Source organism: Micrasema longulum, unplaced genomic scaffold (genome assembly GCF_059751315.1).
Source record: "Micrasema longulum isolate JH-2025_06_02 unplaced genomic scaffold, ASM5975131v1 h1tg000466l, whole genome shotgun sequence".
Taxonomy (NCBI): Eukaryota; Metazoa; Arthropoda; class Insecta; order Trichoptera; family Brachycentridae; genus Micrasema; species Micrasema longulum.
Genome location: NW_028277664.1, coordinates 37,544 through 52,753, shown reverse-complemented (window position 1 = coordinate 52,753; position 15,210 = coordinate 37,544). Strand labels below are relative to the sequence as shown.

Below are 15,210 nucleotides of genomic sequence, written 5' to 3'. Positions count from 1 at the left end.
GGCTTAATGATTTGGGGGCCACGTGAACTGAAGTACTCTCCTTTGATAGAGAAAAACCAAAAAAGTTTTTGAGATATCTCTACATGAGAAAGTGCGGGTATTATCCTTGGCTCTATCCGACCGAGTTTCTCCAGGGTATGCTTGGCTACAACAAAGACTAGAAGGAATGTGTATTTGACTACACATTTTTATCGATTGTTACGCGGTATTGTCGATAATCCTGAGATTATGATGGGCATTGGTTTGTATGTTCCTGATAATTACCCAGACAGCGTCAGTATAGATTGTTTCATATTCCGATATACAGGACCAACCTGCCGATGGTTATGCCTGTTGGAAGGGCTACTGCTATGCTGAACAACATCGCTCAGGCTTTTGATCTGTTCCATGTTCCAAGTGGTTTTCCGGAGCAGGATTCTCCTACTACTTTGACATGAAACTCTTTCATGTATTTTTTCATTTTTATAATATGTACGTGTTGAATGTATTTTTTATTTATTTATTCATATTTTTGGCTTACAAAATATGATTAATAATAAAAATAATGTGACATCACTGGGGTTTCCCATACCGAGGACACTCAACAATATATATATTTTTAATTACATTTGAGAATAAACAAAGAAGACTAACTTAAAAAAACGAAAATAAATTAACAAATATTTATACAGATTAAAAAACAAGGTATTTATGTACATCTATATTATTTATATTACAAAAAACACAATGATATGTTTGTAACGTATGCATATGTTATATTTAAATAAATGAATTGAGTTCAATTGAATTATCTTAATCATCTTGTCAATGTTGCCAATATCTAATACTGGACATCTATAAAACATCGATTAATACGAATGAATGAACATCTATCCTGGCGAACTCATACTTATTCATTAAGCAGCTTTTACTTTTATTTTATTTATTTTTTTAATTTCCAGTCTACACTCACTTGAAATGATGCAAAAATTCTTACCCATTAATACCAAATGCTCTCTACTACAAGCATTACTGCTACCCAATCTAGAATACGCTGATGTCTCCACGACTGATTTAAGCTGTAAGCAACTCGATAAACTTGAATGACTTAGGAAATATGGCCACATTTTTGACTATCGTAGGAAACTGAAATGGTTTAAAATTAGACAGCGGAGAGACTATCACTCCTTCTCACTTCTGTTTACTGTGCTTAATAGTTCCAACGCTCTTATATACCTCCGTGAAATTTTTAAAGCTTATCAGTTATAGTTTACCTCTTTGTCCTAACACACATACTCGTATGTACTTCCGTGAAAAGTTTCAACGCTTATCAGTCAATGGTTTACCCCTTCGTTCTAATTCTTAAAGCACCCTCTTAATTATTTAATTATTCTTTTTCGGCGTCGAATGGTGCGCAGGGCACTGCATTGGTACACCAATCACAATGTATCTTGATCATTTTGTACATGAAGGTAAGATGACCAGTCTGGCGCTTCAGATACCAGTCCAAGAAAATATTCAAGTGGAAGAACACCCTTTAAAATAAATATTTCAACGAACCCGAGACCTCTTGCACGGTAAGCAAACGCACTGACCACTACACCACGAGGCCGACAGACAACCGACAAACCACCCTCTTAATACCAATACTCAATTCCTCTTTCTTTTCTAACTCATATACTGTTCATGCGGCTTGACTCGAATCATCTCCCACCCACCATCAAAGATGTTACTTTAGTATATCTGTTTGAATCACGTCTGAAGAAACATCTACTTTCTCTTCCTTAATCTCTCCTCCTTTCCTTTTTCCTTTTTATTCCCTTTTGTCATCGAGCAATAGTGTTGATTTAAACATTTATTTATATTTTTGTACATCCTCACCTTTTTTAGTTTTGATTTTCTACAGAATATGTTTTGTAACTTGAACTAAATAAAGAGAACTTTTATTTTATTAGTTGGTTGAAAGAAATTGCTGTTTGGCAATATACCCGCCAATATACAATTTACAGTACGTATAAAAAGATCAATAAAATAAACTTTATAAATTTCTTGCAACAGTGAGGGAAAACATTTTTGAGAAGGGAATAAATCCAGCCTGTCTACAAACATTAAAAAATAACCAATAAAATAAATATTTTATGTATATAATCGCGACAGTGTTTGAACATCCTGTCACCATAAAAGATTCGATTATAACAGCAAACAAAGTGCGTCTGGCAAAATACATAAACAATTCCACAGATACTCTCCTTGTACACAACACTCAGTACTGAGAATCAAAAATAATTTCCCAAGTAGTAACTGCTTCCAAGAAAATCCTATTTGTTCCGGAATATGTGTGAAGTGAGTGAGAATAAAGAAATTTTTTGATTTAAAAACATATTAAAGGTTTAAGGTAATTGGTTTTGTACTTCAATGCCCTTGTTTTGATTTAAATCACATATTTTGAATTATTCTCGTTTTCATGTTAGAAATATATGAACTTTGATTTATTCAAGATTATCAATTTTGCCTTTATCCTAACCCCAAAACATTATTTCATGCTATCTACCGAGTCAGTATTACATAATCTACATGTATAATCATAATGAACCCTCTTCTATATTTTGTAAAAAAAGGACAAAATCAGAATGTAAATGATACATTACAGTTAAATTTTTTGTTAAATATTTTAAATGCTAAATCAATTTTATTTATAACTCTGGAAAATACCTACATAATTTAAGTTACAAACATTTAAATTACGAATTAGCAGCCATTTAATTTGAACTAGGGCACATATACTCGTATACGTGTGTATTCCTAAATAAATTTACCACTACGTCTTTTGGAAAAATATTTGAAGGATTGGTTAATTTTGCGCAAAAGGGATATATATAAAATAAAAATGAATGCGCATAGTTTTCTTAACAAAATATCATTGTACTGCCGAAATTTTCACTTCATCGCCATAACATAAACTTGATTGAAAAATATTGTGTATCTCATTATGGAAAATTGAAAAACCCTTTCTTTCTTTTACCTGCCGGTAGTTCTCCGTCTGTCTGAAGGAGGAAGGCCTCGTCTTATGTAGCGGCGAGCGGCGCCCCTTGCGCTGGAGCGTCGGCGTCCGGCCTCGACGCGTCGCGACGCTCCTTCTGAGAACCTACACAAGACACGACGTCCAAACACTTCACTCTCAGTACGTTGACACTTTGCATAAAGCGAACGCTACAAGGCGAGCATTTGTATCTTCGTTTTAATGATTTTCCGTAAAAAGAAGGAACCGTTGTTTAAATCGTAAATGTATTGCATAAATAAGTACATATTTAATACCGGGGAATCTATGTGAATGACAAAATGAATATTATGTTCAACTAAATGTATTTTTATTTTTATCTGATGATCTTAAATTGTATCAATCCCAGAATTAGTTTGCTAACTCATGGGAATACAATTATGTTTTTGTACATTATTGTATTTTGAAATAAAAAAAATAAAAAAAATAAAAAAAATAATAAAAATACGGAGCGTCTTTATCCAACGTGTATAGTACATACATAATGTTGTGTTGCTTTTTAAATTAAATTTTATCTTAATTAAGTCATCAATTACACTTAGGCATAATAATAAGGTTGTTGTTATATTAGAGTGCTACACTAGTATATGCTCGAGTGCTATACTAGTATATGCTCGAGTGCTACACTAGTTTATGCTCGAGTGCTACACTAGTATATGTACGAGTGCTACACTAGTATATGCTCGAGTGCTACACTAGTTTATGCTCGAGTGCTACACTAGTATATGCTCGAGTGCTACACTAGTAAATGCTTGAAAGCTAAATTTGTATATGAACATACCTTCATAAATATATGAAGGTAAAGCCCAAGTTTTGTGTGCGAGTGGTAAACTATAGTTAGAAGTAAAAAAAAAAGAGAGACAAATTTGTGTAATAGGATTTATCGTATGTACTGGATTGACGACATACTACTGTAGTAGCCTCCTTGTCTTAGCTTGCTGAAAATTGATTTGCAGCACTTTGATTATGTATATTTTTTGGATAGTTTTTGGATAGGAGTTGAAATGGTCAGGGATAAAACCGGCTCACTTACTTCAAACTTGCAGTTGCTATGAGCATTATATGGTGGGAGGTAAACAGTACATTTGTTTAATAAATTTACTATTGTTTTCCTTTTATGTGGTATAGAGTTAAATTTTAATTATAAAAAAAATGGTTATCAAAAAAATGAGGAGCTATTGCTACTTACCTCATATTAAAGGACGAACAATTTGGTATCGACATAGTATACCATTATCTCATCATATTTGGAGTTACCGTAGCTTACCTCTCGCATTCAGAGTTATTTCATTATAAAATTAAAATAGTGGTATTATGTATATGAAATGAAATCGAGTATTTTAAAAAAATTTTTTAGATGTCCAATTTATATAAACGTTCAACAAAGTTGAGTAAATATTTCGTTTAGAAACAATCCGGGATCGAATCCGAGGACATCCGAGAATATTAAAATATGAGTAATAAATAATATTTGACTACAAGATATAATATTTTTGTGAATTAATTATTCAAAATATGAAGATAAATAGATTTGTAGCAAATTAAAGTTTACTCTAATGGTTATGTTCATATCCAATAGGTCAACTGTACCGAGAGAGGATAGTCACGCAAACGTGAATACCCAATGAACCACCACACAGTTCTTTGTTAGTTTGCTACATCGTGGCAACTAAGAAAATATGAATATTGTAATTAGAAAAGACATCCAAATAGTATGCTAATTTTATAAATTACCATAGTAATTATAGTAAAGTAAAGCAAAATATAAAACAAACAGTAATTACGTAACACTGGTTAACACTTTGAGCACCGGCCGAATACACAGAATTTACCCTGTGCCCGGCCCATTTTTGTAAAATTTCGTGCTTTGTGAAGGGTTTTTTAAAAGTGTCATAATTAATAAAACACTGAATTTAATCAATTGAAACTTCTAATATTTATTTGAAACCATTTAATGAGTCATTTTTGTATGATAGTTTTGTCAAAATTGGCCTTTATGGAGAGCCACATTGCAATGTTTGCACATATACAGGGTCTCACTCCTTTTTTTGTTCTTTGTATCCCGGAGCCGTGTAAACACGTGATCATAAAAACCAGGCGTTGTGTCCCGGTCGTATGTTTTCACGTAGTTTCCCAACAGCCGAAAAATACTAATAAAAGTCACTAGATGTCAGTAAAATGTACTTTTTTGGACAGCTGGTAAACCACGTAAAAACACGAGACCGGGACACAACGCGTGGTTATAAAATCACGTGTTAACACGGCTCCGGGATACAAAGTGTTAATACTAGAATTTCGTTGCGATTTGAATTGATATTAATTATTTCGATTATATGTGATGTTACAACTTTACTGTTGAAAGATAAGATCAAAATATTTGAAGAATCATCTAATTGCTTCAATAATTATTATTTCGAGGACCAACTGAAAAATTATATTATATATCTTTAATAAAATTACGTAATTCTGACGAGGTTTGCATTTATCACTCAAAATGATTCTTTGAATTGATTAATACCCCAAATGTTAGTACTAATTACCGCAATATTTTTGTATAACTGATTGCTCAGCTGTTTCAAGTATACCTACCCTGCACATGCACGGTGTTTGTATTTTGAGGCAGCCCGTACATACGATTTAATTTAATGAGTAGTCAAAGTGAAATTAATTTAAATTAAAAAATCCATATAATACCTACTTTGTAGTGTTATGGGTTTTATTAGTATTAACAGAGAAAACAGTTAATTAAAAATGTTAAATTCTCTCGATTTTACTTCAATGTTTGTCTACTCTAATAGATTTGTATATTTAATGCATTTTTGAACTACAAAAGTAAAGTATACTCGTAATTAAAATTGGAAAATACAGTTTTGTTCGGATATTAGTTATTCTCTTCCTGTACCCAATGCTACATATTTTGACTATGAAATATTCTAGTCTATGAACCAATACATTTAAAATTAATATTTTACATAAACCAAGTCGGGAATCGAACCCGAAGTCTCTTTCATGGTAAGCAAACGCACCGATCATTTGAACTCAAGGCAGAATATAAAAATTATAATTAAGAGTAAACTAAAATTTACTAATTATAATTTGTATGCATCAGTAAACTGTTTTCCTAATATGCTACTAAAACGATTCGTATTTAAGTTTTTTAAACGGAAAAGCCGAAAATTGACAAGCAAGATTCAAGTTAAAATAATTTATTTTGCAGTTGGTCATTACTAATTTGAATCGATATATTCAGAAACACCATAAGTTAACAAAATGATTTTTTTTAATACTGCCTTTTTTGTCATATGAAAGCGTGTACTTTTTGTCATGGCTTCATAAAAAAGTATGAGGATTAATATTTTATCTAAAATTTAGACGGCCAAAGAAATTATTTATAATTGAAAAGAATTTTAAAGTGGGTTGTGTTGTGGCATTTACATTATGACTTATCGGGTTTCTGAATATTACAAATCATTGAACCTAAGTAGATCAAAGAACTGATCGTCAATACGTAAATATGCATTTTGTCGTGAAACGTTTCTTTCTGTTTGTTGAGGAAGATACAAATGCTCTCGCCATGTTAGCACGCTGTGACGCAAGATGTCGCTATACCTCCTGTGCGGCTCTTCCGTCCCCGACGGCGCGCTGCCGGTGGTAGTGTTGGACGAGCTGGTGAAGCTGGACACGGTGGAGAAGTCGCTGTTCTCGCGGGACTTGCCCATGCGGCGGTAGCCGGGCCCCTCGCCCTCGTCCGGCGAGGGCGGCGACGCGGGGCTGCGCGCCCGCGCCGCGTGCCCGTTAGCCCGCGGCGCGCGCCCCGGGCTAGCTGACCTCTCACGGCTCGTCATCAGCTCTCTGAATAGCGCCCATATCATGAACACGAGCGTCAGCATCGTTACCTGGGGAGCGGAGACCGCTCCATCGCTAGTCCGGAGCGTTCGCTCCTACTCGTACTTTTCTCTCCGCCGAGGCATCTCATCAGGAATATAAGCGATGTTTTCTATCCCGCTTTTTAATCTACGTTGACCTTTGATGGCCTATTTACTACTTGAATAACACGTCCTAAGTTTTATTCACTCTTAAAATTTTGTTTTCTTCTTTTCTTGCTGAAACACATTTTCAAATATACTTATATAATGTTTCGCAATTATTACGGATAAAATAAACTATATTTCGTTGAGTAATCTTATTTTTCCTTTATTACGATCTGAATGAGCGCATGATGAAAAACTGATTGTATCATCAATACAGGTATAATATAAAAAAAAATACTAGCTAAACAATTCGTGGTAATTGTAGACTCATAGGTCAATGGTCTGAGGCTAAAATAACAAAAATAGACAATATCGACGTTTCGCTGTCCCGTTTTCCGCACCTCAAAACTGAAGCAATTTTGTTATTGTTTTAGCACAGAATATCAGAAGAAATTGTATGTATCGGTAAGTTTTACGTTTTTCAAAAATTGTTATATTTGAATACCGTACGCTCGAAGAATGAAGATAAAATTGGGCGTTTTTACAATCCAGGGTAAAAATACAGAAAAACATTTGTATGGTGAAAAGTCAGACTGCGTTTTTCAGAACGGAATCGGAATCAGAACTCTTCCTTGTGGGACACTGGATTAAATGTTGGCTTACACTCGTATTAGAACCTAAATTATTGGGTTAGCTAATTATTACAGCTTGAGTTCTTTCGCTTAAGCAGCATTTAAACCACTTCAATGCTTTTGTTGTTATACCAATGTCTTCGAGTCTGTGGATTAGTATTTTATGGGAGACGGTGTCGATCGCATTTGCTTAGTCTAAAAACACAGCAAAGGATTTTTGACGATTGTATAATCTTTCCGTCATAGCCTTTGTCAGGTTGGCTATGGCATCACCCGTACCCCTATACTCCCTAAATCAATAAATATAAAGAAAGAGAGATTATTATTATTAGAACACTCACAAGAAAAGGCTTATGTAGGTACGTATTCAATGTAATTAACTAAGACAATAATTTATCAAGTCAAAATATTTAAAAAATATATTTTTACTTCAAGAATTTAAAAAGCAATGTTCTTTCCTCGAAAATAATGCAAGTGTACCTACCAGTACCTAGTCATACAAAAAAGTTTTATCTACATTTATTATTAAACTGTGTATGCGTGTGTTTGTATGTTTGTCCGTGATAGAAGCTCTTATGGAACGGTAGTTTGTAGCGACGTGAAATGTTGACACGTCATTTTAGATGCAACTTCTAGGGCAACGGTATTAATTTTAGGCATAAAATTCTTGAACATTCTCGGTATAAGGGATTTTTTTATTGGTAATTCGTAGTGCCGTGAAAGTAAGAATCAATATCTCTATTGTAAGGTCAACCTTGCTGTTTTTTTTTTTTTTTTTTTTCTAAAACTTCTTCAGCAAAATAACTTGTCAATGAAAGTCGTAACGAAGTAAAACTTGGATGGAATATTAAAGTTTTAATTTTAACATACCGAGCTGTTTAAGAGCAAATTTTTCTTGGCCTTTTTTGGTAAAATTATTAAATTTATTAACGGCGAGGAGTAACGATGTAAAATTTAAAAGAAATATTATTTAAAAGGACATTTCAAGAACAAATGTTTTTAAGACAAATTTTTTATCCGTTCGGTACAAAATAAAACCCACTAACGGTAAGTCGTAGCGACTTTTGACCGATATGTTTATTTTAATTCTTATATGAATTGTCTACACCTACGAATACCTTGGAGATTAACAGAACAATTTCCTTTATAAATTCCTACAAACGTATTTTCAAATTTATTAATTTTAGATTGCATTAGTGGATGTTAGCAGAAAGTTCAGTGCAGACTCAAAATATTTTACCTACTCATATTCTTGAAAAAAAAATCAGGCAATATTGAAGTACGTAACTGCATAATAAATTTATTTATTCTACAACATAAAACTTTATGGTGTTAAAAATAGGAAAATAAACAAGTTCTATGTTTTTCTCAAATCATGTAATAAAAAATGACAAGTCTCAGTTATCGATGATATGAAAATTAATAAAAATGTATTAGGATTTTCAAAAGCTTGTAATTTTGTTTCCAATATCTGGTACCTACTTATTTTTTAAAATTAAATATTCACTCAGTCTTTTCGTATTTTTATAAATGTCGATTGAATATTTAAAAACACGAAAAATAAACAAAAATTGTGTCACAATAACATGTTTTTAATTAAGAACTCTAGATGAAGTTAAATAACTCATAGCAGTGTACAATTAAATAAATAACGTATCTAACCCGTCTAAACGCATATAAACCGACAATATATTGAGTGTGTTCAAATGTTCGTAGACAAGAACTGGGTTAAACCCCCTTTAAAGTTTTTAATAATCATATATTACAACAGAGATTTTAGAAGTCTAGGCGTTTGCAGAACTAATAGCCCGTCATAAACTGGTTTAAGTGGCCACTTTACTCACTGTGCAACATGAACCATTTTGCCTATGTTTGTTGACGTTCGTAAGATGATCAAGCATAGGCAGAATGGGGAATGTTTTACAGTGTGTAAAGTATTCACTTACAATAGAACGATGACTAAGTTATAAGAACCATATTAACGTCTTGCAGGACGTCGAATATATGCAATAATGTTAGTCTTGTATTTAATATTCAATGTAAATTGATGACTTGCTTTATCAGTCGTTGCACTATATTTCAGGTGAAATAAATGCACGTCTTTGTGTCATCGATCGATGGACTATAAACCTCACACATAAAAGTGAATCAAATGTAATATAGTGCGATACATTCTTTGAAAATAGCCTGTAAAAATCATCCCGTTAATATAACAGTAGCATGCTATTCATATGAATGACACTGATAAATTATTTTTTCTATTAAAATGTTCTTCATCTCTGTTTCATATAAACCGGATCAAATGTAATTTATTGCGATACATTTTTTCGAAAAAAGCATGTAAAAATCATCACGTTAATATTACGGTAGCTTGTTGTTCGTATGAATGACAGTGACAAATTAATTTGGTTAGTAAAATGTTCTACGTCGTTCTGTACAGAGACATTGTGATTCAAATACACTCTCAATTAGGTCACACTGTTTCTAGGATAAATATTATGTACTTTTTGTACGGTAAATATTTTGTCAGTAGGCACACGTCATATATTTTCATTCGGGCATTTTATTTTGAAGGCAAGTGACTTTTTCTTTGATTACCTAAAGTTTCAATATTCTGATTATTTTTACGATAAATATTAAGAAGAATATCATTTTTTAAAACGGATGTACTGTGAATTCAGTGCATTTTTTAATGGGTATTTCTTTAAATCAGTATAAGACAAAGGGAAATTTATAAATTGAAAAATATCTATAAATTGTTTAGAAAAAAAAACATTTTAATATCACCGAAAGTGTTTTTGAAAATGTTTTGCTGTTTTCATTTCCGTGTTAGCTGTTTTGCAATTATTTTAAAACGGCTGATTCTGAAAAAAAATTGAAAAGAAACATTTCAACGATAAAAACCATAGAGACATGCTAATGGTAAATTTCTATGATGTGTAAAAAAAACATTGTCCTATTGCCATAATCCATGGAGAAAATACTGAAATACGTTTGTACAAAGAAAAAACAGACCGCGTTTCCTCTAAAAGAAGTTGATGTTTTGGATATTACAGAACTTAATAAATTTAATAAGATCAATACATATTGTATTCATAAAAATAAAATTATGTGTGTAAATCGAACCGAACCCAGGATAAGTGTTGTGACGAGAGATGTCTACTCTCAGGCACATATCCTGCAAATTGAGAGGAAACGTTCCGCCTCGTAGCGTAGTGGTTAGTGCGTTTGCCTCCCGTGCTTGAGGTACTGGAATCGATTTGTTGCAAAGTCGACATAAAATATTTGTTAAAAGGTTATCTTACTGTGCGACATAATGTTTCGTTCTCACTGGGCTGTCACTTGAAGCGTAAGATTGATGACCTTTTTCTCATGTTAGACCTAATCTAGATACGTTGCATATTGTGTCCCAATGCAGTGCTCTACGCTCCAATGGGTGGAGATAATGAAAGTAATGATGATTCTCCTACTGAACGTAGATAATAAACTGATTCTGTACGTAGCTTGAACGTTTCATTAACAACAGAAAAGCGGGAAAGTCAGGAAAGCGTTGCGACAACTAACGACTCCAATCACGTCTTTTGTTTCAGAAAATTTTCTGAATTAAAAATAAACATCCACCATTTGTCAAATGAGGATAAGGCATTGCTATACGAGGACTCACCTTGCAAGAATTTGTGTCTTTGACTCCCCCATTAGCGATTGTCGTTTTAAAGAAAAAGATTTCAACCACTTATTCTTAGTTTGCCCAATAAAGTATTAATTTATTTTATTTTATTTGGGATTTTTACAGCTATTACATTAACAAAATAAGTAGAAAAATATTAACAATACAAGAGCCAATTAAAAAATCCACTGTAAATCTAATGACACATAATATACAAGAAAAAAGTTTACGTAATTGTATGTGTGTGACGTTTGTATTCAGGTGTATTAGAATGTGTGTATGCGTGAATGAATGAGGGAGAGGGTACATGTGCGTGTGGGAATGAATGAGGGGGATTAAGGTGGGAATAAATTACCGAATGCTAACCTTTTTAAGACTTTGGCCCCACTAATTTCTATTCCCTTAAATATCTAATTCATCTTAGCGAGCAGGAATCTTTCTATATACAACCTTTTACTAATTAAAAAAAAAAAAAAAACGGAATAGATTTGTAGTGCACGACTGGGGCCGGTTGTTGGATCGGTGACAGTAGTATAAGTATGGGTGAAGGATTTCTCCTTTAAAAGGAGGGAACTTTCTTTCTTAGTTTTAAAGGAGAAAACTTTCTCGGAACTGTTAGACTTACATGTGGTTGTGTTGCTTGCAGACCCGACGGTTAGGCCTGGTTGCTGGTGGCGTACTGCGAACCAGTTTGTTTATAAAATAGTTCAACATGACATTGGTAAAAACATCAAATTTTAAATGCAGTGCCATTTTATTTTTAAACCAATAAAAAAACTAACGACTCCTCTGATTCTACTCCCGAGAAAGATATCAAACTTAAATTTATTGCAACAGAGAGGGAAAACATTTAAAAAACATTTGGGACTTTTTACCTTTAATTGACTGTTTAAGCATTGTGAGAATGGTGAAAGTTACACAATACGTAAAGTGATCACATAAACTAGCTTATGACAGAAATAGCTGTCGTTTGAGTATATGTTACATACGTATATCGAGTGTGATAATAATGATAGAAACAGCGTTTTATTTATTCAAACATTGCAAGTTTAAAGTGGATCGATTTAACAAAAAAAATACGAACTTCGAAAGTAGGTCGCAAAGTAATTGCATCTCCTTTTAAGGACTTAAGCAGGTGAGCGTCTGAGATGAGATTCGGAAGAACATAGTTTTACAATGTACTACGTTGTTAAGTCACAACATACTCCTTGAAAACCATTAAAACAATGCAACTTTATAGGTTTAATCTTGAAAACAGATTACGATAAGAAAGCTTTCTTTTACCCGAATTCGAAATGCGAAAAATATAAAAGAAACGTTTAAATATATTCACAATAAACAAATCATTATTACCAATAAGATTTTGAGTTTGTCCTATTTTTTTGTACCTCACTAGGCTAAGCAATTACAGCAGAGAACACTCCGGCTTTAACTTTTATGCTCTCTCTGGCAATCGAATCCGTAACTTTTGGTGCTTGAGTCAAGCGTCTTAACCTCAACACGACGTAGATAAATACTTTGTAGATATTACAATAGAGATAAGTATTTGTCATTAAAAAAAAGATACGGAAGTCTAGGCATTCAGTACTTATTAATTCTATTAGGTGGAAGATTTTACAGATTAACATTACGTAACACATATTTAAATAAAAAACTTATTTGCATAGTTATAAAATCAATTAAATTAGATTATAAATTTAATGTAGTTGACATTAATATATTATTAGTTATGAGAGTTATTCATGGATCAAATCAATCAATGACAAAAATAATTAAATGAAAAAATTGAGAAAAATTATTTTGCACAGTGCACAAAGTGTAAAAAATATTTAACGAGCTTAAGTAGTGAGTTTCTTTTTATTTCTCAATTGACGTTAATATTTACCGATCTTGATTAATTGATCAATGCTAAGAGAGTTCCCTAAAATATCAACTTTCTTTCCCTAATGTCTATAAAGATTTGGACTTGAAAAATTATACCGTTTGAGAAATAACTGTACAGAAAGGGAATGTAAAGAACGATCCATAAAAGTATGTCACAACACTGCTGTATGGAAACACTCATTAAATTATTGTACGCGAAGGCAAATATTGATTCCTTTGTTAAAATTTAATTTAATGGCGAAGATCTTATTTTACTAGGCAGATTTTTTTTAACCTTATAATTTTAGGTTACTTATTTAATGTTATGTGGATGGTCAAAAAATACATTTTTACTGCTCTCCTATAAAGATATATACAATTTGAAAAATCGCGTCTCTCAATGCATCCAAACCGTCAATTACTAAATGTTATCAAACAAACTTAAACTCAATCCATCTAAAACTGAGATTCTATTCACAGCGATAAAAAGCGACTACACCTTTTAGACCGATCTCTAATTTTAATCACAGGTTGTGATCTTACCCCTTGTATAAATGTCAAACTAATGGGTGTTCATTTAGATTCAGATCTTTCTCTTTATTCTCAGGTCAATAAAACGGAAAGTGCTGATTTCTTCCATCTCCGACAAATCAAATCCGCACGGAGAAATATTCCTATAGACGCAAGTAAAACTCTTGTGAATGTTTATGTCGTTTCGCGTCTAGATTACTGTAATGGAAAATACGCAAATCTCCCAAAATAGCAAACTGATACTCTTCAATCTGTTTTCAATGCAGCAGCAAGGCTTATTACGGGAGTAAAATAATGTTCTCAAATCTCACAACATCTTTGAGATTTGCAGTGGGTAAAAAACACAAAGATAACAAAATACAAGCTTTGCGGGAGAGTATTCAAATCTCTTCATGAAATGGCTCCAAAATATATATCGGACCTACATATGTATTAGGGAAAATACATGTTAAAGAAAATCAACTCTTAAGTCAGCATTTGATTCGAGCAAAGAAAAACTTGTCGAAATCCAGCGCTTCCCAAACACTAGATTTTGGAGATCATGTTTTTCCCTTTGCCGGCCCCTCTGCCTGAAACCAATTGCCTTCAAACTAACGAATTATCGGCAGTCCCAGCCAGTTCGGATCCCAACTAAAATCTCACTTCTTTAGTTTTTCATACCCTTAATTTTAAATCGGAAAATACAATATGTACGTTTAGTTTAGTTAGATTGAAAGTTCAAGTGTACAATTATAAAGCGCCCTTGAGGTGATTTTTCACAAAAATAGCGCTATATAAATCAGCCAATTATTATTTTTATTATAGCTATAAAACAAGAAAGTCAGGTCCACGGGAAAGATGCGAAACCATTTTGTTTTTTAAACTTCATTGGACAACACAAAAAAACTTATATGTATCATCTCTTTGAGTGATCCCGTGTAAGTTAGATTCCTTACGACGTTTTGGCTACCGTTGTAGGAGCCATAATCAGGGTAAACTATAAGTTGAGTGGAAATCATTATGTGTTTATATTACCAGTACATAAATGCATTTTTTTATACACAAACAGTTTTATATTGCGTGATACAGGATTAAATTTTTTTTTTTTTTTTAAAAAAAGAAATATTTGCGTTCTTATGATTTACCCAAATATTTAATTTTGAGGGCCATTTTCAACGAGTTGTAAATAACTCACTATTAGAAAATGGAATCAAGTTGGGGTAGAGTGGGATTCGAACCACAGACCTTTGGTCCGTGAGTCCGAGACACTAGCCACAGGACCACAACCCGATCAAATAAAAACGCATAACGCGATTAAAATTATACATTTTAGTAATCGTATACATATTTATAATAAACGGGTTGTTAACTACGTCATAACTTGATAGAGCATATGTAATTAATTAATAACCCACGAGGAAGCTATAAAAGTGGAGCTTGACGAATTACACTTCAGGATTATAGTATTGACCCATCATAGAATACACTATTCTTGTGTAAAAAATGAACAGCGTAAAAATGATTAATACG

At 32.8% G+C, this 15,210-nt stretch overlaps 1 protein-coding gene across 1 annotated transcript in view; it reads right to left on the bottom strand.

The window, feature by feature from the left end:
* Positions 1–3,124, bottom strand: part of LOC148281409 (3',5'-cyclic-AMP phosphodiesterase, isoforms N/G-like) — a 224,594-nt gene extending 221,470 nt beyond the window's left edge. The window contains 1 exon segment of the mRNA XM_088226740.1: positions 3,002–3,124. The gene's annotated coding sequence lies outside the window, so the exon portion shown is untranslated.
* Positions 3,125–15,210: the final 12,086 nt, after the last annotated feature.